The 26756-nt window shown below is 40.5% G+C and overlaps 1 long non-coding RNA gene across 1 annotated transcript in view; it reads right to left on the bottom strand.

Moving 5' to 3' along the window:
• The window catches only part of LOC120405096, a 117048-nt gene that overhangs the window by 87357 nt on the left and 2935 nt on the right, over positions 1–26756 (bottom strand). The window lies entirely within an intron of this gene.

The following is a 26756-nucleotide window of genomic DNA, read 5'->3' as shown; positions in this document are numbered from 1 at the left end:
TAAAATGCAATGCATTAGAATAAAGATGCTACTGTTTCCCCCTAAATTAGTACAACAAATTAAACACTTTCAAATTTTCAATGCCCATTGAAAAAAAAAATCTCAACTATACATATAAAATGATGGGATCTAAATTAGCTGCTATCACTCAAAACAGATCTTTGAGTTATCATGGATCATTCTCTGAAAACGTCTGCTCAAAGTGCAGCAGCAGTCAAAAAAGCTAACTTTAGGAAAGAGATAAGACAGAATTATATTATAATACCATTTTGTAAATTCATGGTACGCCCACACCTTGAATGCATGCTGCATATAGTTCTGGTTGCTCCATCTCCCCCCCTTCCCGAAAAATAAATTATCAGAATTGGATGAGGTGCAGACAAGGGCAACAAAAATGCTTAGGGGTATTAAACCGTTTCCATATATGAAGAGATTGAAGGCACTGGGCCTGTTCATCTTAGAAAAGAGGTGACTAAGGGAGGATGCAGAAGAGGTCTATAAAATCATGAATGGTGTGGAGAAAGTTAACAGGGAAGTGTTCTTTACCCCTTTACATAACACAAGAACTAGGTTTCAGAGTGGTAGCCGTGTTAGTCTGTATCAGCAAAAAGAACGAGGAGTACTTGTGGCACCTTCGAGACTAACAAATTTATTTGGACATAAGCTTTCAGGGGCTAAAACCCACTTCATCGGGGTCACCCAAAAAAAACAGACAGGCAGCAGCTTTAAAAAAAACAAAAGAAAGCACTTTTTCAACACAACTCACAGTCAACCTGTGGAACCTGATGCCAGGAGATGTTGTGAAGGCCAAAGGATAATGGGATTAAAAAAGAATTAGAAAATGGAGAACAGATCTATCAATGGTTGTTAGGCCAGAGTTTTAGGGATACAACACCATGCTTCGGGTGTCCCTAAACATCCAACTGCCAGATGCTAGTGTCACACCCCAATGACCCCCTCCCCGTAGGGAGTCCCCCAGCACTGTATATTGCATCGCAAAGCATTTTGGAGAGGGTCAAAGGTGTGTGAGTGGGGAGTGGAAGTTTCCTTTGTAGGTACTAGAGGCCGAGAGGGGAGGAAGGAGAAGAGCAGATAATGGGTTAATTCAACACTGCAGCTAGCAAGTTCAGTCCAAAGATAAGAAGCTAACTCCAGCCAGCTCAAGGCCAGCTGCTACCTGCCAAGACAAAAGGGGGGAAGTCCAATACCCCCCGACCAGTTGTGAGAACAGAGGAACTAAGTAAGACACAGGGCTGCAGAGATAACAGCAAGACGAGTGAAGGCCAAGACAGAAAAGAAAACAGTCTCTGGAGCCAGGATGTTTTGGGGAAGGGAAAGAGACCACAGAAAGTAGTTTGGACTAGCACAAAGAGCACCAGGAACACCAGGTCGCAGAATGGAACACTCCCAAAGGAGCCCAGGACTTAAAACCCTTCTGAGAGCTGAAGCAATTCGGAGATCAACAGCAGATCCTTGGATGACCTGGGCCCAGGACAGCACTCCCATCCACCCTTCCCCCCCTCTTCTTCTTAACATTACACCCAGGCCTGACCAGCCTTGGGTCGGGTGTGTGTGAGTATGAAAGTGGGTTAGGGCTTGGGGCACCAACGCTTTCTTCCTTCCCCTGAGTGATGTGGGAGCATTCCCAGCACTCTCTGCTGTTAATTTTATCAATAAAGCTTTAAAATTCAGACACTTGGTGCGCCTTGTCATCTCCTCCCCAAAAAGATCCTGTGGTCCCAGCCTGATCAGCTGTGGGTCCAGGCAGATTGGTAATGAAAATCTGTCACACTAGGGCTGGATCACTTGAAATTACCATTCTGTTCATTTCCCCTCAAACATCTGGCACTGGCCACTGCCAGAGGACTGGATACTAGGCTAACCATTGGTCTGACCCAGTATGGCTGTTATTATGTTCTTAAGAAAGGCAAGTCTTTTAAAAATGCTAGTTTTACTTCGAATATATGACCAGAAAAATAACTACAAAAGTTTAATCAGCCTTTTTCATAGTTTGGAAAAAGAACATTATTATTTTTGCTGAGTCAATTGGATCAGTCTAACCAGTAAATTGATCTCTTTCTAAAGTGATCTATAGTTTACCAGCATGCCCTGAAATATACCCGAGAAGACCATAATGGAACATTTACAGTATTTATCTCAAATGACAGTTTGACAATATTTGTTAGTTCCCATTTCATATTGTAGAGTTAATTTCCCACACCAAGAGCAAATGAATCTGTAGCACAAATCCCTAAATTCTGTAACAGTTCAAATAGCAACAAGTTCCTTTAGCCATCTGTAAAGATTCCCAAACACTGATCATCCAATTTCAAACTGCATAATCTGGAACAAACAAACATCAATTATAGAAAATGTAATTTTAAAATTTCAGCTTAATGGAGATTTTATATCTGTCATTTGTTTCAGTTGCGGAACTATAATTTTACTTAAAAAGCAATTACAATGGGATTATAAAAGATTTATAAAAGTGATGTATAGTCAGAAGGGTTATATACTGAGAATACAGTTCTCTCACTCTACTGCAGAAATGCCTGTGCTGCAATGAAGAATTGTAAGAGCACAGAATCATAGATGTTAAAGACTGAAGAGACTTGGGGCTAAATTCATCATGGCCTTTGGCCAGGCATAAATCCCACCCCCAGAATGCTCCCCAACTCTCCCCGACCTGGCATAGGGGGCTGTATGCTAGGTGTAGTGATCTGTGTTGCCTGTACAGAGATGCTATGTCACAGGTGGGCAGGCAGTGGGTAGGCAAGGACAGAGTGGTTGAAGGCTTGACTCTGCCTGCCCCCACAACTCAGTAGGTAGAACTCCTCCTCCTTAGATAACACAACTGGGCTTGCCGCAAAAGAACAAATTAGAATAAAGAAATTAAATATCTTCATAAATATCTCCTTACCATGGTATCATTTGATATATAATTAAATCAGTTATATAATTAGGTTTCAGCACCTCTATGGTAAATTGTACTTGGAAAAGATGTCACATACTTTTGTCTATACAATTCGTAATGTATTACACAACTCATGTTATTCACTCCATTCTCTCACAGAAAAATTCCCAATCCTCAGCTAAACAGAGAAATCAGAAATATGCTTTTCTTTTCAATTCAGAGAGATCCTTTTTACTTTCAAACTCTCATCACAAAGGGCAGGATCTTGTGGAAACAGAGCTTTTATGTGACACTGATTTTAAACAGAAAAAGTTGTCTTATAATCAGAAAAAAGAAATCAGAAAAAACACTGAAATCTTAAAGCCAGATGAAGTCCACCTGATTGTTACATCTGCTCTGCTGTGTTTGGAAAATGTAATTCTCAGGAAGTGAAGTGATACAGGTCTGAGTCAAAACCTCCAGTAGTCATTAAGAAAAAAGAAAAAAAGCGAAGAAAAGAGACACTGGGTGTAGAGAAAAAAAACAGGAGTACTTGTGGCACCTTAAAGACTAACAAATTTATTTTAGCATGAGCTTTCGTGAGCTAAAGCTCACTTCTTCGGATGCATAGAATGGAACACACAGACAGGAGATATTTATACATACAGAGAACATGAAAAGGTGGAAGTATGCATACCAACAGGCAGAGTCTAATCAATTGAGATGAGCTATCGTTAGCAGGGGAAAAAAACTTTTTGAAGTGATAATTAAGATGGCCCATAGAAGGTGTGAGGAGAACTTAACATAGGGAAATAGATTCAATTGGTGTAATGACCCAACCATTCCCAGTCTTTATTTAGACCACAGTTAATGGTATCTAGTTTGCATATTAATTCGAGTTCAGCAGTCTCTCTTTGGAGTCTGTTTTTGAAGTTTTTTTGTTGCAAAATTGCCACCTTCAAGTCTGTCACTGAGTGGTTATAAAGGTTGAAGTGTTCTCCCACTGGTTTTTGAATGTTATGATTCCTGATGTCAGATTTGTGTCCATTTATTCTTTTGCGTAGAGACTGTCCGGTTTGGCCAATGTACATGGCAGAGGGGCATTGCTGGCACATGATGGCATATATCACGTTGGTAGATGTGCAGGTGTACGAGCCCCTGATGGCGTGTCTGATGTGATTAGGTCCTGTGATGGTGTCGTCACTTGAATGGATATGTGGACAGAGCTGGCATCGGGCTTTATTGCAAGGATAGGTTCCTGGGTTAGTGTTTATGTTGTATGGTGTGCGGTTGCTGGTGAGTATTTGCTTCAGGTTGGGAGGCTGTCTATAAGCGAGGACTGGCCTGTCTCCCAAGATCTGTGAGTGAGGGATCATCTTTAAGGATAGGTTGTAAATCTTTGATGATGCGCTGGAGAGGTTTTAGTTGGGGGCTGTAGGTGATGGCTAGTGGTGTTCTGTTATTTTCTTTTTTAGGCCTGTCCTGTAGTAGGTGGCTTCTGGGTACTCTTCTGGCTCTGTCAATCTGTTTTTTCACTTCAGCAGGTGGGTATTGTAGGTTTAAGAATGCTTGATAGAGATCTTGTAGGTGTTTATCTCTGTCCGAGGGATTGGAGCAAATACGGTTGTATCTTAGAGCTTGGCTGTAGACAATGGATCGTGTGGTGTGTCCGGGATGGAAGCTGGAGGCATGTAAGTAAGTATAGCGGTCAGTGGGTTTCCGGTATAGGGTGGTATGTATGTGACCATCGTTTATTAGCACAGTAGTGTCTAGGAAATGGACCGCTTGTGTGGATTGGTCTAGGCTGAGGTTGATGGTGGGATGGAAATTGTTAAAATCTCGGTGGAATTCCTCGAGGGCTTCTTTTCCATGAGTCCAGATGATGAAGATGTCATCAATGTAGCGCAAGTAGAGTAGGGGTGTTAGGGAACGAGAGTTAAGGAAGCGTTGTTCTAAGTCAGCCATAAAGATGTTGGCATACTGAGGGGCCATGCGGGTACCCATAGCAGTGCCACTGACTTGAAGATATATATTGTCCCCAAATGTGAAATAGTTGTGGGTGAGGACAAAGTTACAAAGTTCATACACATACACCTGTATATACATACATATAATATACACATTATATTCTAGAGACACATATGCAGACACACATATATATACATACACGTTTCTGTGTTTTTGGTGGGCAGAATTCAATTTTTACTTTCTTATGTCAACAGATATTAATGTTTCCCTTTAAAATTTCCCATTTTTATTTATTTAAATTTTTACAGGTGTGGGAAATTATGGTGAGGGAGTCAGACAATAATTTAAATGACAATAGATGTTGACAGTTTGTGTTTTAATGGTATAAAGCTTTAACATTTTGAATTTCAACATCATATGTCAAAATGTTAGCCTTAAATCAAACATTAGTAAGTTCCCAAGCAGCATTTTTCTTACTTTGCCTACCTGTAAATTTTGATCATTATCAATGGAAATCTTTTTTATTTGGTTTGTGGTGTACAGTGAAATAAACACTTAACATTTAACTATAAAAATCTAATTCTTCCAAGCCTACCTGCGTTGTAGGGGAGTGTTGTTAATGCCCTGTATAGGAGTGGGGCAATGAGATCATTGTTATAACAGCATGTATTCTGTTTTCTGACAGAATTTTAAGACATATGTTCAATGTTATCACTGGTCGGTTGATAAACTGACATTTCATTTGTTTTAATGTAACTGGGCAGCACAACTGAAAGGAGGGGAAAGCGCAGGGAGCTAGCAACAGAAGGCCAAACAGAATGCACAGTATATACTATGGGCTAAATTCAGAACCGGTTTGAGCAGGCACACCACTCTGCAGAGTATTTGATTCATTGGGTAAACATTTTCAAAAGCACTTAAATGATTGAGGAGCCAATTCTGAAAACATTACCATTTATGTTTTTCTACTGTAGTGTCCCAGACACAGAATCATAGAGTCAGAAGGGACCACAAAGGTAATCTAGATTAACCTCCTGCCAAGATGCAAGATTTATCTGAGACATTGGGACATGTGAGTCCCAATCCAGCAAAGCACTTACTCACATGAACAGTCCCATTGACTTCAGTGGGATTACTCATGTATTTAAAGCTAGGCCCATGCTTAAGAGCTTCGTTGAATCAGGGCCCTGGCATTTATATCAGCTTTATTTAAAGTTAAAAGCAAATTGTTCCACATGAAGAGGTTGGATGTTATATAATAAGCAATTTAGTGCAAATGGTGCATGAATGAAATAAAAAGCCTGTAATTTAGAAGCATGCATGGGTAAAAGTATTTTTGCTTTTCTTACTTTGCAACTGGACAGGAAATGTCTGTAAAAGTGCCATTGTAGAGATTAAATTGGAATTGTTCTCTATGCTAGCACCCAGTTCTCATAAGGGACTTTTCCTTACACATTTTCTTTTGCCTTCCTATTTCTGTCTGCCACTAAATTTGACCCCTCGATTTCCCCTATAAAACCATGAATTTTATTTGCTTTTTCCCCCCAAGGATAAACTAAACAATTGTTTTAAAGGTTAAGCTATTGAGGCAACTGGAATATATTCTGAAAGATGCAATTTAGCACCAGGTCAGATTTAACCAATTCTCAAGAAAGCATGCAGGAGAAAGACTGAATTATAAGCAAGATTAAAAATGTTTACAAGAAGTCTTTATTAATAAAAACTAGAAGAGCGGTAGGAAAGAAAAAGACTCAATTTCCATTTAAATCAGTGGAGAGACTTCCACTGAAGTCCATGGAGTTGGATCAGACCCTGAGTTTCTTAAGAAACAGATTACTGAACCAAGAATAAAAGGAGAAAGGAATGTAAGGAGATACATAAGACAGCGTGGACTGTAGCTGCACATATCAAGAAGAACAAGCTGGAATTCCAGACTTGTGTTCTCTTCTCAGATTTACCACTAACTAATTGTAATGGATTTGTAAGGCCACCCAGAGCTGCTCTAATTTACAACTTGCACTGTTTCACCCACTGCAGTAGATTAGAATCCAGGTGTGTAAAGCCACCCACTTTGCTACACCCTCTGTGCTATGTCTCAGAGATGCAGCACAGAATCTGGCCCAAGTTATTTACTGGTTGAATGAAAGATCATTTTGAACTATCTTTCTAATGAAGTATGACATTGTCATAAGAATATCAAGCAATATTTTAATATAGCTGTCTGATTATTCAAGTAAAATTAATAAGCCAAGCTCTGCTCTGATTTACATACCTAATGCAGTCCATTTGCCCTCAATAGGGCTGTACAGGGCTCTGTACAGCATCCAAACACTGCAGACAAGAGAAACTTATTAGAAAAATTATACACATATCCAGGGCCGGCTCCAGACCCCAGCGCGCCAAGCGCGCGCTTGGGGTGGCGTCCCGCGGGAGGGCGGCAGGCAGCTCTGGTGGACCTCCCGCAGGCATGCCTGCGGAGGGTCCGCTGGTCCTGCAGCTCCGCTGGACCTCCCGCAGATGTGCCTGCGAAGGGTCTGCTGGTCCCGCGGCTCCGGTGGGGTGGAGAAAAGCTGTGTCACAAGGCACCAGCAGAGAGAGACAGAACTCCATCCTCTCATATGGCTGCATATTAGCAGTTATTTGGGAGTCCAGAAATGACTTGCTCTTCAGGGCAGGAGTAAGTACCCTTGCATGCTTACTCTTTATGGGGATCGTCTCTCTTCATGTGTGGAAATTACCAGATAGATAGAGCCTTTATGAGATTGATTGTCTTGGAAATATTGTTTGTCTCTCTTCTTTGTTGGTAGTGGCAGTTTACCCTGTGGTCCACATGCAATGTATAAGTTAACAAACTTAAAAGGAAGGAAAAACACTATCATATTTTAGAGAAAATTAATGCCATCACATCTGAGAACAAATCCTGTTTCTGCTGGTGGTGTATCATCTTCTAATACTGTGCTTAGATCACATCTCTGTTAAAAGGCTCTCCCTCATTCATAAAATGTCAAGACTGGGATGTGGGTGGTCTGACCTAGGGGCAGGTCAGCTACCAAGAGATCAGTCTGTGATATGCAGCAGGACAAACAGTCAGGTTACTAGAATCAAGCAGTAGCAGCAGGAAAGCCACCCTAAGCAGGAGAAACCCAGTGTATGGAGAACTTCCTGTTCCTCTGCTTGATTTAAATAGAAGCACAGCCCCAATCAAGACTCCTAGAGTTCACCCAATCAGAACCCAGGATTGGAGTCTTCTGTTGGAGTTCAGCTTCTAGTTCTAACACCTGTTAGCAAGTCACTGGGTGGCAGGTCAGATTTTCCAGCTACCTAAGATCCCTATGAACTGGGGTGTGAGATTTGTAGTCCCTGACATAAAATGCTTTTCAAAATGAAAAAAAGTCTCTTTTGCTAACTGAGCTACAGAGAGGCAGAGGGTAGAATGACTTTAAATAGAATGTCATTATTGTGCATAGCTGGTGAGTTTTTAACATATTAAATGGATTTTCCATCCATACTTCCACTCTCCTGGTGCAGAGAGAGAGAGAGAGTAGGCACAGCTGATGTTATTTTTAGATTTGGTGTAGGCCTCCTTTTAAGTGATAATACACTGTAGCACCCTAGACTGTCACATACTGAAGAATAATTACAATCAAGCTCATGAAATTTTAACACAGAAACTGTTGCATTATTTAGAACGTTAATGTGGTTTCAAGAAAAGTAATTACTGGTTATCTATTGCCAGACACCTCGTTTGCTGTCTAACTACAGGGGTGCTGTCTGTGCCGGGATCAAGGCAGAATGCTCTGAATATTTCAAATAAGTCCACAGTAAATGCTTTCTTGTAGTTGTTTTTCCACAGTTATGAATATAACCTATGCTTAAAAAGGAAAAAAAAACGTAGAAAAAGCTACTTGTACTAACAAAAACTACCTTTGGGCAAGGGAACTGGGTTGGTAGCAGAAAGAATCCCTGCAATATCAATCTCTTTGTACAGAATGAATCATCTTCATTTTGATCTTCTGTGGTTACAAATGTTTAAATATTTTCCCCCACTATCACAAATGCTTCCAACAGCCCTGCAACTAAGTCATAATGGCAATCAGGGGAAATGTCAGTATGATCAGCACAAGAAACTGTATTGGGCGTTAAACGTATTAAATGACAACCTTTGCAGTTATAACCGAAGCCTATTTGAAGGAGTAAGGAAAGACCCTTTCCTCAAATTATTATTTATATTGCAGTGGTATCCAAAATGTGCTACATATCCACATTTAGGAAGACACAGGCCCTGTCCCTAAAATCTTGTAATCTAGACAACTACGTAATATATCCTTTTCGCCTGTTGGAGCTTTGTGTATAATCCAACTTCATTCCTGTGTAGGTGGCTGCGTAATTCCTCATTTTTTTTAAATGGCTGAATATATGTGGTCTGAGATTCCATAATTTTTTCTTCTCTCTAGAAAATATAGTTTAAAAGGCTATGGCTACACTTGCACTTCAAAGCGCTGCCGCGGCAGCGCTTTGAAGCGCTAAGTGTAGTCAAAGCGCCAGCGCTGGGAGAGAGCTCTCCCTCCCTGTGGGGAATAACGTACAGCGCTGGGAGCCGCGCTCCCAGCGCTGGGGCTTTGACCACGCTGGCGCTTTGCAGCGCTGCAATTTGCAGCGCTGGAGAGGGTGTGTTTTCACACCCTGCTGCAGCGCTGCAAATTTGCAAGTGTAGCCATGGCCAAAGAAATTTCAAAATGTAAACCATGTGTTACTGATGCAGTGAACATCTGTCTGTACCTGCTGATAAATGTAAACAATATCCCGAAAATGTGTGAATTACTCACACTCATCTTAATGAATTGTTCACTTGGAAAAGTAATGATTACAAAAGTAGATATTGATTATTTCACTGCTTATCATGTTAGGAAAAAAATAAGTTAATGCTATACATTGGTGTGGGATGTAATGGCACATATGCTGTCTATGTCTCTCTCCATTTTTTGACTAGAGCTTCACATTATCTTTGATTTTTTTCTTTTTTTTTTTAAATCAACCATCAATAAACTCATGCAAATAAGAGGACAATCACTGATGTCTGCGTGAACTCAGAACACTGAATAGTAATCGTTCTTGAGTAGTAACAGCTATAGGTTGCTTTGTGCTCTCTGTAGCCTTTGTGGTGGCAGGCTCTGGTTCTAATCAGAACCATTTGACTGCTTCCATTTCCAAGAAGAAAAATTATTACTAAAAATACAGCAGGAGGTAACTCCATTGAAGTCAATTTAGTGACAAAAATGCCAAATTAGTGTGATATCAAAATCAGGCCCTATATATTTGGAGACTTGTTTATTACTATGATTGAAGGAGGAAGGTCTGCTATTCTACTTTTCCCACTTTGAGATGGAGGATCACATTTATCCTTTTGGGTGTTTGGGCTGGGAGGATAGGCAGGTGGGGAAGGGGAAATCTTCCAGATGCATGCGACTGAACACATTTCACAAGGAAACTCCAGATACTTCGCAAGCCCCACAGAAAGTCTCCACAGACTCCATGGAAGACATGGATCCCAGCCTGAGAACTCTGTGGCATCACACTGTATTTAGAATCAGTTTAAACCCTGTATAACAATTAACATGACATATACAATAAATGCATATAACAGTACATCTTTTGTCCTGACTAGCCTGATAGGAGCAGTAAAGTCTCACTTGCAGTTTCCGTTTAGTACACCAGATTGCCATGATGGATGGATCATGGATGTGGTCTCTTTTACTACCCTTGCACAAAAATAGCAGTTTATTATTTAAAAAAATCTGTTTTATAATTGAAAGTGATACAGCTTTACAATGTAATGAAGATTAACTGAAACCCATGACAACAGCATGGCATGATTACTCTGAAATTATGAATTTTTATCAAGACCCAGCTCAATTTGTTTCAATATTGCAGAGGTCTCTCATTAACAATCAGTAGCACAGTCTGGATGCAGTTTGTATAGTGATTATGTGGAATTTACAGTCTTCCGCCTCTCTCCCCAGAAATATCCTAACTGCTGCCTCTTCAACTTCCTGTTGGAGATTTGCTTTAACGGTACATTAGCTTTATTGGGTTCAAATAAATGCCTGTGGAATCAGACAATTATTGCTTCACCAAAGCATAACTGCTGTTGTATAGCAAACTCTACAATGCAGATCAGTGTCCTTGTGTGTTTTGGTTTTAGTAGCACATTCCCCAGAGTATTTTTAGTAACAATTTATTTTCTTATTTGGGTTTATTGATGGCTTGTTTAAACGGAAAAAAAAAGGAAAAAGCAAAGTATGTGAAGCTATAGGCAAAAAAAAATAAAATAAAAAAAGAGGGACAGAAGAAAACAGAAGCTATATCTACTCTGCTCACCACTGGTGTTTTGTAGGGTATGTGTATCTGTCCACACAGTAGTGTGTAGCTACATGTGTCAGTGAAAGGCTCTGACGGGGAGGTAGAGGGGAAAGGCTCCTTGCCACAGGAAAAGCCTCCACAGTAGTGGGAGTTGTCGGAGCCTTTCACTTCTGTCTCACCTTGTCAGAGCCTTTCCTTGCTGCTGGGAAATGCTCCCTGTGACAGGAAATGGCTCTGGCAGTGGAACACTGGGGAGGCACGAGGCAAACTGAGGCAGGGGGGCACTAGGACCCAGAGTGTAGAAAATTATGTCTGCTGCTGGTGCATATGTATTCTGTCTGCTCTAGATTCACAGAGATGGTGGAGTGCTGTGCTGGAGGAAGGAGGGCACAAAAGACATAACAGGCAGGCAGGAGAAAAGGTGAGAGGGACTAACAGAAAGCAGCGGGAGCTGCAGGGAGAGAGAGAAGGAGGAGCCTTTTATGTACCTCTGTAGCACTGCCAAAAGCCTGGACAGATTAACACCAGCTTTCAAGGGATCTTCCTGTTTCCTGATGCTTCCCTGAACCCACTCGAGGAGAACAGGTAGTCAACTGAAGTAGTAGGAGCCAGTTAGGCCCTTAAAATGCCGATATCTTCCCTCACTCAGGACCTGCTACCAGTCTGCTTATTTATCCCTTTGAGAGCCACTGTAGCTGGCACAGAATAGCAGTCATGAGTGAAAGAAGAAAATGCCCCTCTGAGGCAGCATTCAGAAAAAAGAAAGCAAGCAAAGGAAGCTTTTCTATCCAAGCAGGAAGGAGCTCTCCTGAGATACATAGACACAAATGTTCACGGTGAGCCTTCTGGCCCCAGTGAGGATGTGAATGGTGAGGAGATGCCTGATCTTCCAGTTAGTCAGAGTGCAGGTGACCTGGCAACTACTGCAGCATCCATATATACATCTCAAATGGATGTAAGTATGCACATTCCTGAAGAAAAGTGCAGATCAGGGAAGAGAGTGGTGGAGGCTCAAGAAACAGCTGCTGCTGAGTTTAGTTCCTTAAGTCTAGATGATCCAGGATTGTGGACCCACTTGAGCAGTAGCCTGAGGGACTTCCTTGTACTGTATGGGCCACAACAAGTGAAAACTTCATGTTCCCCAAAGACAATGAAAATAGAAGTTTCCATCCAACACATTACTGGCGTGAAATCCCCAATGGTGACAAAGTGGAGAGGCCATGGCTTATGTACTCAAAACCCCAGAATGCTGCATACTGTTTTTGTTGCAAACTCTTCCAGTCTAATGTTCCAGCCACATTGGGTTCTACAGGAACAAAGGACTGGAAAAATCTGGCTAGAAATCTGGCATGCCATGAAAAGGTAGCAAATCACCAGAGAGCATTCCATAGGTGGAAAGAGCTTAAGATGAGACTAAGATTAAAGACCACCATAGATGATCAGCATCAAGAGAAGATTGCATCAGAGTCTCTTTACTGGCAAAATGTTCTGAAAAGGTTCATTGCCATTGTGAGAATGCTTGCTACCCAAAACCTAGCACTGTATGGCACTTCCGATCAGCTGTATTTGCCAAACAATGGAAACTTCCTTAAAATTGTGGAGCTGATGGCTGAGTTTGATGCTGTACTCCAGGAGCATCTAAAATGAATCCCCACCCAAGAAATGTACACGCACCACTACCTTGGAAAAACAATTCAAAATGAGATCATACAGTTACTGGCAACAAAATTCAAACAGAAGATTGTGGCAGATCTGAAGTCAGCAAGATATTACTCTGTTATTCTGGACTGCACACCTGACATCAGCCATATGGAACAAATGACTTTAATGGTGCATTTTGTAACAACAGAACAGAGTGAAAATGTCCCTGCAAAGGTGACTTTCAGAGAGCATTTTCTAGAATTTATTGACATTGATGATACTACAGGAGCTGGTATGATGAATGTGCTTCTTAAAAAGCTGGAAGATACGGGAATTGCGATAGCTGACATGAGAAGTCTGGGCTATGATAATGGTGCCAACATGGGAGGAAAGAAGAGAGGAGTGCAGACATAGATGCCAGAGTTAAACCCTCGAGCTTTTTTTGTCCCATGCAGTTCTCATTCATTGAACTTGGTGGTCAGTGATACAGCATCAGCTTCTAGTGAGGCTGCTGAATTTTTGAATGTAATTCAAAGCATCTATGTATTTTTCTCTGCATCAACTCATCAATGACAAATTTTGAAGCAACATCTGGGAACATCCTCTCTGACACAAACCACTGAGTGCCACATGATGGGAAAGTTGAGAGGAGGCGATAAAGCCTATCAAACACCAAATAGGGAAGATAGATGATGCCATAGTTGCCATTATGGAGGATAATGCTGTGACAGGAACTGTTTGTGAGAGAACAGTGGCAGAGGGAAATGGAATCACCAAAAACATACATAACTTCAAATTTCTGTGTGGCTTAGTGTTGTGGCATGACACACTGTTTGAAATAAATGTTGTAAGGAAGAGACTCCAAGGTGTTGGCCTTGATATATCTGGAGTAATGGAACAACTGGACAAAGCAAAGTCATACCTACAGTCTTACTGGTCAGATGAGGGATTTCAAAACATTCTGAAGAGTGCACAGAAGTTGGCAGAGGAACGTCACACTGAAGCGATTTTCCCACCCATTCAAGAATACAAGAGTCACTGAAGAAGACATTTTGATTACGAGGCATGGGATAATCCCATAAGAGACCCCAAACAACAATTTAAAGTTGAATTCTTTAATCAAGTATTGCTAGATTGTGCAATACAGTCAGTTGAAGAACGTTTCATGCAGCTCAAGGAACACAGCAGTATTTTTGGGGTGTTGTATGATATTCCAAAACTCCTCACTATACCTGAAGAAGACCTACACCAGCAATGCAGGGCACTACAGACAGTGTTGACACATGATGACATGCATGATATTGATGCGAGTGATTTAGGTGATGAACTGAAAGCCCTTTCAAGATACATTTCAGCAGGATCAACTCCAAAGGCTGTTCTGGAATATATGTGCACAAATAAGATGACCACCTTCTTTCCAAATGCTTTTGTTGCTCTGCGCATACTTCTAACACTTCCTCTAACAGTTGCCAGTGAAGAACGCAGCTTCTCCAAACTGAAGTTAATAAAAAACACATCTACGCTTCATAATTGACACACATCCACGGGAGAGGCTGGTCGGCCTTGCAACCATCTCAATAGAGCATGAGCTGGCTCAGACTATGGACCTTCAGCAGGAAGCAGTTCAAATCTTTGCAACCAAGAAGGCACGGAAAGCACCACTTTGATTATTCAAACAGATAAAAATGCCAGCGTTTACTATGCAGACAAGAAAAGTTACATTTGCTGTTCAGGCGTTTGAAAGTTAAGTGTTACTTAAAACTTACAAGGCATTTTAAGTTGTTAGTTATCTTTTATTGGGGTAGGTGGCAGAGCAGTACCATGAGAGGAGTAGAACAGGAAGAAGGCAGAACTGAGACCTTTCAAAGTTTTGGCCCAAGCGAGGGGGCATGAGGGTGTCATTTGAGCTCCCTGCCTCAGGTGCCAAAATTTTGTGGGCTGGCCCTGCTTGGGTTAGCAGAGAGCTGTGCAGGGTATATACCCAGAGAGGGTTCAGGCATGTTTTTACTCGCTGGCTACACTTCTACTTATTGCCTGTGCTAGGGGATGCTTGTAATATATATACTCCACATGCCATCATAGACCTACTTTAAGAATGCCATCGAGTCCTGCCCCCAGCCTGACACAGAGTTGCCAGCTCTTTGATATTATCATGAATCTCATGATATTTAGTGTTTCTTAAAGTACAGGTTCCAGGATTCACCTGATTATGGTTGATTCTCAGCTTTCTTTCTTTCCGTAGTTTTTAGAGGAAGTTTTCAGTCCTCATGATTGGGGGGAAAAGCTGGGAAATGTGAACCCTAAAGGCTCAATACCTACAGGCAAATAAAAAGAACCAATTCTTTAAAAATATCATGGTTTTTAAGTCAGTCTCATAATTTATGGTCCTGGTTTCTAAACCCTTGGGTTTGGCAGTACTGCTAACAACCTCTATGTCTGTGAGCAGTGTAGAGCTATGTGACTGAGTAGCTGCTATGACAGCTTTATGACACCTGAGAGATTCCCTTATGCCAGCAGCTTTCCAGTATTGTAGGGTGGCCAGAACAAAGGAAGAGGATCCGGTGCCTGATTTAAACTGGTATATCTGAAAACTGAGGCAAAAATCTGTATTTATAAATCCTCCATGAAAAATTCCACTGTGTCACTTTTCCCAATGAAGGAAATGTCTTCATAAGCAGGAATGCTAATGAATGAAATGCAGTGCTGTCATAGGTCTCACCCCCACTTAGAGCTGTTGGGTTCCAATATGGGGACCTGCATGGACTCCCCTAAACTAAAATCCTAGTTTAGATCTGGTAAAAGCTGCCACCACCCAATAATGTATGTGTCCTTCCCCAAAATCCTTGAGGATCCCAAGAGCCCCAAATCCATGGAGTTCTTACACCTAGAAGAAATAAACCATTCCCCCCTGCTTCCTCCCCCCTCCCTTTTCCTAGGAGAGATACCGGGATCCAACTACAGAGGGATGCCATCCTCCTCCCTCCTCCCCTTTCCCTGAGAATCCACCCAAGGAAAGATCAACCAAGTCCTTAACAGAAAAGATTTATTAAAGAATAAAAAGAAAGTAACTGTCTCTGTAATACCAAGATGGAACAATACACAGGGTCTAAACTTATCAATCTCTGGAGAGAATCCCCCCTCCTTTCTTTCTCAGCAAAAGCAATAACAGTACAAAATTAAAGAAATTCTATAGCAAAACACAGAATTGCAAATACAGAAATAAAAGTATAAGAATACTAGTTCCTTGCTAATACTCACTAGCTTGAATAGAAGAATTTATTGCAGAAACCTGGGAGGACTTGATTAAGATGTCTGGACTCCCTTAACTCCCAAGAGAGACTCTCTAACACAAAGAACAGAAAAAAAAAAAACTTCCCTCCACAGGGATTTGAAAATATCTTGTCCCTGATTGATCCTCTGGTCAGGTGTTCACAGGTACTGCTTGTTAACCCTTTACAGGTAAAAAACAAACCTTAACCCTTAACTAACTGTTTATGACAAGTGCCATTTAGAATCTGTTGATATTTTTTTTAACAAACAAAAACCTAAAAAAAATCAGTATTGCATAAGAGGCAATGGGTAAGCCAGTTATTTTATTTTTTGAACTTTCTGTGAAGTCTGAAAATGTAAGACTAAGTGTATGCAAATCTCATTGGTAAAAGATAAAAAAATTGTTTTAAAGAGCTAATTCATTTTAAAGGCAAGAACTTTAATGAGGATTGAGACTTCCGATATTCCTTGTTGTTCAACTGCGTAAATACCATATAGTAGTATGGACAAGCTGGCTGTAACTTCGTAGCAACAGAATCAACCACATTTTCATTAAATTCAGACATTTACTATATTCAGAAGAACATCTTTGCAAAGCCAAATGGCTGCATAAAGCGTTAGATCTGTTTATATCTCATGACCTTCATGGCTGTTATAGGGGTAGGGTACTATTCAAGAAGGAAGGAGATTTGTGATAGGTTATCTAAGTTGCACTTAGATAGGTTTTAAATTGTGTCAAGGGCACCCATCTATAGCCTCTGGCTAACCTTATCATCATTCCTATAAATCTAAATGGAATAAATAATATTGCAGAATAACATACTTTGTTTTTTAAACAGATGAAGACTATTCTATCCTTCAGCCATGCTGCTGTAAAAAGGCTTTCATATTGTGGTATGGTAGAATAATGCATTATCCTTCACTCATGACTCTATGTGAAAGATTTCATGTGTTTATAGAGCAACTAGTACTCTTACAAACCTAGGAAACTACCTAATGAAAAATAAAAAGAGGGCTAACACTATATAATAAGGTACATTTATAAGAGATTAATAGATATTTTAAGCATGTTACAGAAAAAAATAGAATGTGATAAAGATGATTAACACCTACTGATGTGGTTATACAGTTGGTTCAGCCACAGTTATTGCAACCTATTGGACTCAATATGAGGGAACATGATTTCTTGGAGGGCAGATTGCTGTGGAACATAGTGAGAACCAATTCAAGGTTGTTGGTGGAGCTCATGGAGCAGCTACTAATGGTGGAGTGCTGCTTCTGGGCCTGAGAAACTAGCACTGACTGTTGGTTGCATTGTAATGAAGTTTGGGGATGACGAGCAGAGCTGCAGAACTTTCAGATGTACAAGGCCACATTCCTGGACCTGTGTGCTGAACTAGCCCCATCCCTCCAGTGCAGGGACATTTCAGTGAGAGCTGCACTGACAGCAGAGAAGCCAATGGCAATCACACTGTGGGGACTTGCAACGCCAGATTGCTATCAGGCAGTAGGAACTCAATTTGGGGTTGGAAAATCCACTGCAGGGGCCATTGTCATGCAAGTGTGCAGGGCAATTAATGACTATGCTGGACTGCGACTCTTGGCAATGTGCAGGACAGTGAAGTAATAGACCCTACACATCCCTATTTTAGCATCAGACCATCTTACCCCCCAGAGTACATCAGCAGAAAGGGCTATTTAATATGGTCATGCAAGTGTTGGTGGAGCCAGGGAATGCTTCACTGACATCCATGTTGGGTACTCAGCAGTATTCCTTTTACATTCTTCTTTTCTAAGGAATGATGTGTGTAATCATATGCCTTCTTTTGAATTACAATTAGCAATCAATTTTAAATTTAAACTTTTGTGACTAATGTTTATGTAATTTTAGCTTGGGACTTCGTTAGTTTTTCACATTTGGATTTCTTCAGTCATGTGTGCTGTCCCTCAGTTGGAGGGATGTTACTCATTTTAGCACCAAAAGTACTCTCACAATGCAAACATGGCTACAACTCACTTATATTGTTGAAAATTACTAACATTAAAAATACAGACTCCTGGAACTGAGGTTATAGAAAATTATTTATGCTAAAGGAAGGAATCCTAGAGCATTTAAAGTTTTCTGTATGAATACATTTTTGATGTCACACACTGTGTTGTTTATCTGGGCCTTAAAAAGTTGAGAGGTGGGTGTGATGGTATGTGTTGCTTTGAAATGAACTTAGCAACCTTAACTCTAAGTTTTGGGAGTGTGCATCCATATCTATTTCAAGGCCCGAGTTCAGAAAGGATATCAAGTTTCAGCTTGTTCTCTCATCTCACAATTTCAACAGTTACCTATACATTCAAAGACTTAACTATGCTGCTTTGTACTGCTAGTTTGACCAAAAATGAGGTTAAATGTGCCTCTTCTGCAGAACTTTAGGCAGGTATATTTGAATACAAGTCTCTTTACCATAATTATGAATACATTTTGAGTGGCTCTAATTATGACAACTGTAAAATGTAAATTTCCATTAATGGCAATTTCAGAGTTTTGCTTTCATTGGATTAATATTAATAAACCATGCCATTATGTATAGCTGCACACAGCATAGGCATTAAACAATTACTTTTGCTACCATTATTCTTCTGCTGCAATGATTTACATGTAAATCAAATGTCCTTATTTTCCTCTGCTGTTTCCTTGTATATATAAATAAAGAATGTAACTTTAGACCTAAGACAAAATGCACTCTATGTTCACTCTATATTATTGGTTAAAGTTCCTTCCTCTTTTAAGACTATTGTGATTAAACTTTCTGATCCTTTTGTTCTGACCCTTTAAAAAAAAAAAAAGCCAAATCTGAGTTGTCAGCAGTTAGGGTCCTTTTCAAAATGAGAGGTCATCTTTCCTCTTTGTACGTAGTTAGATTAAATCACACGGAGGAAGTGCCAGGCCTTTACTCCCAGGGTAAGCAGGTGTCACAGAAACAGTTTGGAACTATGAGAGATTTGGCTCAATCTCAGAAAGCACAGCCATCAGTTCTTTCATCTAAGGTCACATTTGTGCTACAGCGACAAGACAAAATTGTTTTTCTCGTATGTTTTTAAAGCAAAAACATATGGCCTCTGTCTTAGGTACATATTTGGCCCCCCATAACTGTAGCATGTGGGGTCCAGAAGTACTATCATCCCTATTTTAGAGATATGAAACCTAGGCCTGTATGCCTCAGTTCCCTAAAAGGACTTAGGTTCATAACTGCCACGTTAGGCACCTAAATGCCAGAATCGGGCCCCACTGGCATTCACATCCCCCTGCTCAGTGACCCCGGAACCCTGTAGGCACCCAAAATTGCTCCACACCTAAATTTTTGCAGTAAAAGTTTCCTAGGTGCCTATGTTGCCGCCTCTAGCATGAGCCTTGAAGCCAGGCATCTAGACACTTAAGCATCACAGTGGTGCACAAACCAGGGAAAGATAGGCAGAGGAATGCCTAACATACCTGCTCTTCCTGATCTGGTAAGCATGCTCAGAACTTGCCTACCAGATCGAGCCCTCATTGGTGAACTTACACTGTGGCTAATAAATTTAAAAAAAACCATTGTAGCAGGGGGACTAGCTCCTAGGTATCTCACCACCCAGGTGGATGCCCTAATCACCAGGCCAGAGCCAGTCTCATGCTTTCCCCCTCAGCCCTCAGCCCTGTGCCCACCTGCCCTCCTTCAGTGGAACAGCTTCAATAGTAGAGATTGAGAAATCCTTACATCAGAATATTCCATAGCCCAGTGGCTAGGATACTTACCTGACAGGTGACAGATTTCTCAGGTAGAGGGAGGACGACTTGAACAGGGGAAGGAGTCTCCCCTCCCCCCCAAAACAACACAGTTGCCTAACTCCAAGAGAGGGTTTGCAGATGAGAATCCCAAGCAGAAGGAGGTGCCTCTCTGAAGCTCAGATGTAGTTACCTCTCTCCAAGACAGGGACAGGGCTTAGCACACACTCCTGGGCTTGGCACCTCCCAATGGCTAGCTTAGGCAAAGAGTTTTCTAGCATGCTGGCTTTCCTATCCTCCATTAACTTATCTAGTATTTTTTTAAACCCTGTTATAGTCTTGGCCTTCAACATCATCCTCTGGCAAGGAGTTCCACAGGTTGACTGTGCATTATGTGAAAAAAATATTTCCTTTTGTTTGTTTTAAACCTGCTGCCTATTAATTTCCTTTGGTGACCCCTAGTTCTTGTGTTATCAGAAGGCGTAAATAACACTTCCTTATTTACTTTCTCCACAAAAGTCATGATTGGATATACCTCTCTCATATCCCCCCTTAGTCGTCTCTTTTCCCAGCTGAAAATTCCCAGTCTTCTTAATCTCTCCTCATAGGGCAGCCTTTCCATACCCCTAATCATGTTTGTTGCCCTTTTCTGTACCTTTTCCAATTCCAATATATCTTTTCTGAGATGAGGTGACCACATCTGCATGTAGTATTCAAGATGTGAGCCTACCGTGGATTTATATAGAGGCAATAAGATATTTTCTATCTTATTATCTATCTCTTTCTTAATGATTTCCAACTTTCTGTTCACTTTATTGACTGTCACTGCACATTGAGTGGATGTTTTCAGAGAACTATCCACAATGACTCCAAGATCTCTTTCTTGAGTGGTAATAGCCAATTTAGACCCCATCATTTTATATGTATAGTTGGGATTATGTTTTCCAATGTGCATTACTTCGCATTTATCAACATTGAATTTTATCTGCCATTTTTTTGCCCAGTCACCCACTTTTGAGAGATCGTTTTGTAGCTCTTTGCAGTCTGCCTCGGACTTCGCTATCTTGAGCATTTTTGTATCATCTACAATTTTTGCCACCTCGCTGTTTACCCCTTTTCCCAGATCATTTATGAATATATTGAATAGGACTGGGTCCAATACAGACCCCTGGGGGACACCACTATTTACCTCTCTCCATTCTAAAAACTGACCATTTATTCCTACCATTTGTTTCCTATCTTTTAACCTGTTACCAGTCCATGAGAGGACCTTCCCTCTTATCCCATGACAGCTGACTTTGTTTGAGAGCCTTTGGTGAGGGACCTTGTCAAAGGCTTTCTGAAAATCTAAGTATAGTAAATCCACTGGATCCCCCTTGTCCACATGCTTGTTGACCCCTTCAAAGAATTCTAGTAGATTGGTGAGGCATGATTTCCCTTTACAAAAGCCATCTTGACTCTTCCCCAACAAATTATGTTCATCTATGTGTCTGACGATTTTGTTCTTTACTATAGTTTCAACCAGTTTTCCCGATACTGAAGTCAGGCTTACTGGTCTGTACTTGCTGGGATCACCTCTGGAGCCCTTTTTAAAAATTGAAGTCACATTAGTGATCCTCAGTCATTTGCTTGTACATGGTAGATACACAGTAGTCTAAACTTTCATAGAATACCAGGGTTGGAAGGGATCTCAGGAGGTCATCTGGTCCAACCCACTGCTCAAAGCAGGACCAATCCCCAGACAGATTTGTGCCCTAAATTGCCCCCTCAAGGATTGAACTTATAACCCTGGGTTAAGCAGGCCAATGCTCAAACCACTGAGCTATCCCTCCCCCTAAGAGGCAGTCTCCTTTTTGAGGGCACAAATAGCAAATAGAAAATTGCAGGTACAAATGTGGATAATTGAACCTCTAACTACCTGAGTGCAAAAAAGAGGTCAGTTCTCAGCCATGTTAAAACTAAGCCCTTGATAAGTTTATGAACAGGATTATATGATGGGGTTGCCAAAGATAACATGGGACTGGACTTGACTCTTCCAGTCCTATCTTCCCTGTATATCTGGTTTTCATGTTACAATTTCTCTCCTTTCTTCTCTTAGATATTTTAATCTTATTTTTTCCACTGGAATTTTCTTTTCTTTCTGTTCCTCTTTTCACAGCCACTTCTAGGCAGAATATGAACCTAATAACATGAGTCTGAGCTGAACTTTTGAACCCACAATGTATGTATAGATTTGAGATGAGGCAAAACAAGCTAATCCATTTTTAGAAAAAATGAAAGATTATAGCACTGCTTTGATCCATTCCTTGTGAGGTACTATTGGTCTAGTACCAGGAACACCACAGGCATCAAGACAAGGAGAATGTAGGAAGATGTAGAAGTCATGCCAATGTGAAAAATGCAATGGTTTCAATGTAAGCAACTCCCCATCCCTATTAACCAATAATAAATAGAATATCAAAAGGCACTACACACAGTACTGAACAAGAGGGCTTACATACCAGCCAAAACACAGCTTCCAGCTTTAACAGGTCAGGGACTGTCTGGCTTACTACTTGCTACTACACTGTATTCCAACAAGTAAGAGGTAGTGGGGTGGGGCAGGTCCCCACCCCAGTCAGAAAGGGGTTAAAGAGCTCTTCTGGGCAGAATCAGCCCTAACCCAGTACATCTGTCAAACCTGGAGTGGGGTGTATCCTTGAAAGGGAAAATCCAAGCCCCATCCAGAGCGGCACTTCAAGATCAGTAGAGCTAGCCCCACACAACAGTGTCATGACTGGGATGTGGGCAATATGACCTAGTGATCAGAGTGGGTGTCAGGCACCAGGCCAGGTCAGACACCAGATCAGAGTCTGAGATATGCCAGAGGGTGGATCGAGAGTCAGGTGTCAGGCAGGGTCAGGTTACCAGGAGATCAGAATCAGGAAGCAGGAGTAGGCAGCACAAGGGAAGCACAGTTCCATGGACAACTTCCTGTTCCTGTGCTTGGTTTAAATACAAGTATGGAACTAATCAGGACTCCCAGAGCTCTGACAATCAGATACCAGGGCTGGAGTCCCCTGTCAAAGTTCAGCTTCTAGTTCTAGCAACTGTTAGCACATCACTGGGTGGTAGATCAGAGCTTACCAGTACCTAAGTGCTCTGTGGATCAGGGTTTGAGCCTTCTAGTCCCTGACATCACGTCCCTATGGGATACCCTCAGGGCAACATTAGATTGGGCTTTTTGGGGTGAGTCCTATGGAACTCTTACACAAGTGCAGGGGCATGTACACTTTCTGCCAGCTCCTCAGCACCATACCCCTCCCACTCAATAAAATACCAGAGCCTATCACATTTACAATTAGAGTCCAGTATCTTGTGAACCACTTATTCTTCATGGCCCTGTACCAGTGGAGGAGGTGGCTGGGTTCTGTGAGGAAAGTTTTCCATGTAGAGTTTCAAAAGTGATGCAGGAAACATTGGTGAATCTTCAGAGAGTGGGAAGTTAAAGTTCAAAAAATAATGGATTGACCTGTCATAGGATCCTAAAAGGGGCAAGGAACTGAAAGCCCATCTTGTGAGCAACTCTGTGTGAGGAGATTCTCTGTGGACAAAACACACGGTGAGTCTTGTCTACCCCACTGAGTAGGTGGGGTCTTGCTGTCGATGCTGGTCTGCATACTGTTTATAGTCTGCCTTTGCTTTTTCCACGTGATCCTTCACTTCTTCCTGGGCCCAATGAATCTGCTATGCTAGGGTTAAGTTGGCTGGTTTAGGAAAGAACATGGGTAATTTTAGGTGGAATTGTGGGTGTTACCCATAGTTATTAAAAAAAGGGGCTTTGACCCATAGACACATGGTCCACATTGTTGTATGTAAACTCCATGCAAGGGAAAAGTGAAGACCAATCATCAGCAGGATGATTAATGTATCAGCTCAGTAGTGCTAGAAGATTTCACTTTTATTTTTATACAGAGTGAGGATTTTTGCGTCACACATCTCTTGTGGTACCTCAGCCTATTTCCAGCATTTAAGTAGCAGCTGATGAAGATATTGCTCCTTACTATAATGTGTCATAATTGTACTATTTGCAAATAATTTATATTTATAAGACCCTATTTTGAGGGATAAGCACAGGGGAGCAGAATTTAAGTTGACTGCCTGAATACATGATGTGGTAATGTTTAAAAGGTTTTACTGGTGTGAGATTGGCAAAGCCGTGATGAGGTTGTGCAGGTGATCCCAAGCAAGTCAAACAATAGTATGAAAAATGACCTAAAGGTGTCTCTCTACTTAAAAAAGCACAACCATAATTTCACAGCTCTGCTGAGCTAAGGGAAACTGTTGAAACTCACTGAAAGCTGGAAATCTCCAGATGGCAGCTGCTTGAAGGGGCTCAAGGGTTTGGAAAATTAGAATAAATTATAGGGATTTAAATCAGTAACAGAGGGCAGGTGAGACCATCAAAGGTGCATGATACATTTTGTTTATCACAGCTACTTGCCATATTATACCATTTTACTCCGCTATTAAACCAAAACATTATAATTTCTAGGCAGGACTGATGTTCTAATGATTCTAAATAGATGTGTGTCAGAGTTTTCATATACCAGGCAATTAATCAATACTTTGTAGGATGAAAGTATTGAGGGGATGTGACAGCTGATGGAAACACTGCAGTCTGATATATTAGATTTGAATATTTCATTGTTGTCCATTTATTTATTTCAATGTAGCTCTCCATACTGGAGTACATTGGATATGTATGTTTTCTATGAATTTCAATTACCCAAGCTATATTCAGTCAGAACACAGGAGAGAATACTTAGCATATTAATGAACCACACCTCTACCTAAGAGAAATTGGTTTAAGGAGGATGTGTGCTCAGATACACAAGAGGGAGGTGAAGGCCTTTAGATATGCTCAAAGCTGTTAAATCTTCCGGGCTACTTTTTGATGTGCAGGCATTTTGTATTCAGTTTAAAAGAATCACTCAGCCAGGTAGAAAGGTTTCTTTACAAAGAGGTGAAAGATCTTTGAAATGCACCATATAACCCATGCACATTAGAAGAAAGAAATCAAGATGCATCTAGAGACAAGGAATGATTAATAAATAATATAAATTTGAAATCCAACTCAGTTTTTGTATTGTATTGTATGCTCATGAAGATTTTTAAAACCTAGCTTCACAAATTGACAGAGGACACTAAGGAGAAGGAATCTCTGGTCACACATACACAGGCCCTGAACAGACCTTTATGGAAGATGCTGAAGTTCTAGCCGCAAATACAGTCAGAGCTAGAAGATAGACAGAACTTTTATTATATATAGAATCTTCAAGTAGTTTCAATAACATTCTGTATAACCAAGATGAGAGCCAGATAGCTAATCGTTCCATGAAGTTTTAGACTTTGCTTTTATTTAACATTCCTGAATTGGTGGCAGAGACTGTTAGTGAGGGGAAAAAATTACTGTCAGGCACCCAAGAGAAAAGTAACCTAACCTTAACACTCTAAATCAATAAATCACTTAAACGTAGTGGCTAGAGCACTGGACTGGGAATCAAGATCTGGATTCTACTCCTGCTTCCACTGCAGGACAAGTCAGTTCACTTCTCAAGGATCTCAGTTTCCCCATGGGTAAAATGGGGATAACGATACTGAGCTCCTATGTAAACACTTTGAGTCCACTGATGAAGCAACTAGACAAGAGCTAGATATTATTTTTTAACTCTAATCGTGTCTGTAAGTCGCATTTGAAGTCAATGGGACTTAAGTGCTCTGCTTAATGAAACGTGCATAAAATCTATTATTTTTTTTAAAAATCATATCTGTAAAAAAATAAATACAGCTTTATTGAAAAAATAAACTTCTTTAAAATTAAATTTGAAGTCATGAAACTGCCAAGTTTCCAAGAAAGTCAAAGCACTGAATTGGTGGAAATCCCTGATTTGGCACATGGAACCAGAAGTGCTAACCCAGCTTTTTTCAACAGTAGCCTCTTCATTTTTCTTCATTTCAGTTTATTCAATTAGTTCAGCTCAATGACCAATTCATTCAAAATTAAGAAACCAATGGGAGTTGAAAAAACAGGAAAGCTTATTTTCCTCTTTCAATCTATGAATAAAAACTAGGTGTGAGAGGATGAGATATACTAGTTCTAAAATCTTAAAGGACATGGAGACCAGAAACAATTGGTTCAATTCACTAACTACAAATACTTGCTTTGTTTAATAAATCAGTTGGTTTTAAATGCAGAATGTATTTTGATAAACGTTTTTCTTATGTATTCAGCATATTTAAAGTTTTATTTAATTAATACAAATTTGAAAACACATTTCCATTTTAATTGAATTTTGATTTCCATTCAAATAGAGATTGAAACAGAGTATTTAGTAAATAAGAAATGCATCATTTTCTAATATAATAAAAGTATACAAATTAAGCATCTGAATAAATGTAAGTTAAGCTATTAAATTGCTTAAATAGATATGTATAAATACAGAGTATCCTCCTGGTTATCAAAAAGCAAATTTGGTGTAATGGCTATCTTTAGTTGCAAATCAGCACTGGTTAATAACCATTAGAATATGAGACTCAAACTTACTTTAGGAAAATAGTTAAAAGTACAAATGCAAAACAAGATTTAAATAATCACTTTTAATCAAGGTTTCCTGTTTGCTGAATTAAATCATGATTAAATCCACCCTGGCTGAACCTAAGTGAGGTGGAAGTGGGAAAGAGTTAAGAGTTGCACACCTGGTCAAAGGGAAAAACTGTGAATCCTCTCCAAAAAAAAAAAAAAGTGTTGAGAGAAAGCTGTCCAAGGCTGTCCTGAGGATTGGAAAGCCTGAACTGTCATTCTGACTACATGGATAGCCATAGTAATTT

This window comes from Mauremys reevesii, linkage group 4, assembly GCF_016161935.1.
Source record: "Mauremys reevesii isolate NIE-2019 linkage group 4, ASM1616193v1, whole genome shotgun sequence".
In the NCBI taxonomy this organism is placed as follows: domain Eukaryota; kingdom Metazoa; phylum Chordata; order Testudines; family Geoemydidae; genus Mauremys; species Mauremys reevesii.
The sequence above is the reverse complement of the archived record's forward strand: the minus strand, read 5'-3'. Positions and strand labels throughout refer to the sequence as shown.